This window comes from Cebus imitator, unplaced genomic scaffold, assembly GCF_001604975.1.
Source record: "Cebus imitator isolate Cc_AM_T3 unplaced genomic scaffold, Cebus_imitator-1.0 Scaffold105, whole genome shotgun sequence".
Taxonomy (NCBI): Eukaryota; Metazoa; Chordata; class Mammalia; order Primates; family Cebidae; genus Cebus; species Cebus imitator.
In genome coordinates, this window is record NW_016107420.1 from 5,064,300 (window position 1) to 5,067,076 (window position 2,777).

The 2,777-nt window shown below is 36.0% G+C and overlaps 1 protein-coding gene and 1 long non-coding RNA gene across 2 annotated transcripts in view; both read left to right on the forward strand.

Annotated features, from left to right (window-relative positions):
- The window catches only part of SCLT1 (sodium channel and clathrin linker 1), a 231,598-nt gene that overhangs the window by 91,434 nt on the left and 137,387 nt on the right, over positions 1–2,777 (forward strand). The gene's annotated exons all lie outside the window — the stretch shown is intronic.
- Positions 1–2,777, forward strand: part of LOC108310585 — a 22,870-nt gene that overhangs the window by 15,928 nt on the left and 4,165 nt on the right. Inside the window, exon 2 of the long non-coding RNA XR_001827820.2 lies at positions 523–530. This is a non-coding gene — a long non-coding RNA (uncharacterized LOC108310585). The remainder of the gene's footprint in view (positions 1–522; positions 531–2,777) is intronic.

Consider the following 2,777-nt stretch of genomic DNA (forward strand, 5'->3'; position numbering starts at 1 on the left):
CCTAACTCATTTTATGAGACCAACATCATCCTGATACCAAAACCTAGCAAAGATAAAACAAAAAACTTCAGGGCAGTATTCCTGATGAACATGAAGACAAAAATCCTCAATAAAATACTGGCAAATGAAATCCAACAATACATCAAAAATCTTATCTACCACAATCAAGTAGGCTTTATCCCTGGGATGCAAGGTTGGTTCGTCATATGCAAATCAGTAAATGTGATTCATCACATAAATAGAACTAAAGACAAATACTATGTAATTATCTCAACAGATGCTGAAAAGGCTTTCAATAAAATTTAACATCCCATCATGTTAAAAAGTCTCAATAAACTAGGTATTGAAGGAACATACCTCAAAATAATAACCATCTATGACAAACCCATAGCCAACATCATACTGAATGTGCAAAGGCTGGAAACATTCTCCCTGAAAACTGGCACAAGACAAGGATTTTCTTTCTTACCACTCCTATTTAACATGGTATTGGAAGTCCTGGCCATGGCAATCAGGCAGGAGAAAGAAGTGTAATCCAAATAGGAAGAGAGGAAGTCATACTATCCCTATTTGCAGATGACAGGATTCTATAGCTATAAAACTCCATAGTCTTGGCGTAAAGACTTCTTAGGCTGATAAACAACTTCAGCAAAGTCTCAGGGTACAAAATCAATGTGTAAAAAATCACTAGCACTCCTATACACAAAAAATAGTCAAACCAAGAGCCAAATCAGGACTGCAACCCCATTCCCTGTTGCTACAAATAAAATAAAATAAAATAAAGAAACTACCTAGGAATACAGCTAACCAGGAAGATGAAAGATCTCTCTACAAGGAGAATTATAAAATACCGCTCAAAGAAATCAGAGATAACACAAAAAAATGAAAAAAACATTCCATGCTCATGGATAGGAAACATTGATATTGTAAAAATGGCCATACTGCCCAAAGCAATTTATAGATCTAGTGGTATTCCTATTAAACTACCATTGAGATTCTTCACAGAACTAGAACAAAACTATTTTAAAATTCATATGGAACCAAAAAAAGAGTCCAAATAGCCATGATAATCCTAAACAAAAGAAAAAAGCTGGAGACATCACGCTGCCTGACTTCAGACTATATTGCAAGGCTACAGTAACCAAAACAGCATAGTACAACAACAGACACATAGACCAATGCAACAGAATAGAGAACCCAGAAATAAAACCATACACCTACAACTATCTGATCCTTGACAAACCTAACAAACTCAAGCAATGGGGCTTTCCTATTCAATAAATGGTGCTAAGATAACTGGCTAGCCACGTATAGAAGATTGCAACTTGACTCCTTGCTTACACCATGTGCAAACATTAACTTAAGATGGATTAAAAACTTAAATGTAGGCCAGGTATGGTGACTCACACCTGTAATCCCAGTACTTTGGAAGGCCAAGGCAGGCGGATCATGAGGTCAGGAGATTGAGACCATCTTGGCCAACATGGTGAAACCCTGTCCTTACTAAAATACAAAAATTATCTGGGTGTGGTGGAGCACACCTGTAGTCACAGCTACTGGGGAGGCTGGGGCAGGGGAATCACCTGAACCTAGGAGGTGGAGGTTGCAGTGAGCTGAGATCTCACACTGCACTTCAGCCTGGTCACAGAGCAAGACTTAATCTCAGTTAAAAAAAAAAAAAAAAAAAAAAAAAAAAAAAAAAAAAAAAAAAAAACAAAAAAAAAAAAAAAAAAAAGAAAAGAAAAGAAAATATTAGACCAATCAACAAGAAAGAAAATTAACAAAGATGTTCAGGACCTGAACTCAGCACTGGATCAAATGGACCTAATAGATATCTATATAACTCTCTACCCAAAAACAACAGAATATACATTCTTCTCATCGCCACATGGCATACTCTAAAATCAATCACATAGTCAGAAGTAAAACACTCTTCAGCAAATGCAAAAGAACTGAAATAACAGTCTCTGAAACCACAGCTCAATCAAATTAGAAGCCAAGACTTAGAATTTCGCTCAAAACCATACAATTACATGGAAGTTGAATAACCTGCTCCTGAATGACTTTTGGGTAAATAATGAAATTAAGGCAGAAATCAACAAGTTATTTAATGAAAACAAAAGTACAACATGCCAGAATCTCTGGGACACAGCTAAGGTGGTGTTAAGAGGAAATTTATAGCACTAAATGCTCACATCAGAAAGTTAGAAAGATCTCAAGTTAACAACCTAACATCACAACTGAAAGAACTGGAGAACCAAGAGCAAACAAAGTCCAAAGCTAGCAAAAGACAAGAAATAATCAAAATCAGAGCTGAACTGGAGGAGATTCAGACACAAAAAAAGACATTCAAAAGATCAAATAACCCAGAAGCTGGTTTTTAAAAATAAAATAGACTGCTGGCTAGACTAATAAAGAAGAAAAGAAAGAAGATTCAAATAAACACAATCAGAAATGACAAGGAGGATATTACCACCGACCCCACAGAAATACAAACAACATCAGAGAATATTATGAACACCCCTGTACACATAAACTAGAAAAGCTAGAAGAAATGGATTAATTTCTAGACATATACACTCTCCTAAGACTAAACCAGGCGGAAATTGAATTACTGAAAAGCCCAATAATGAGTTCTGAAATTTAGGCAGTGATAAATAGCCTATGAACCAAAAACACCCAGGATCAAATAAGTTCACAACCAAATTCTACCAAATATGCAAACAGCTGGCACCGTTTCTACTGAAACTATTCCAATAAAATGAGGAGGGACTCCT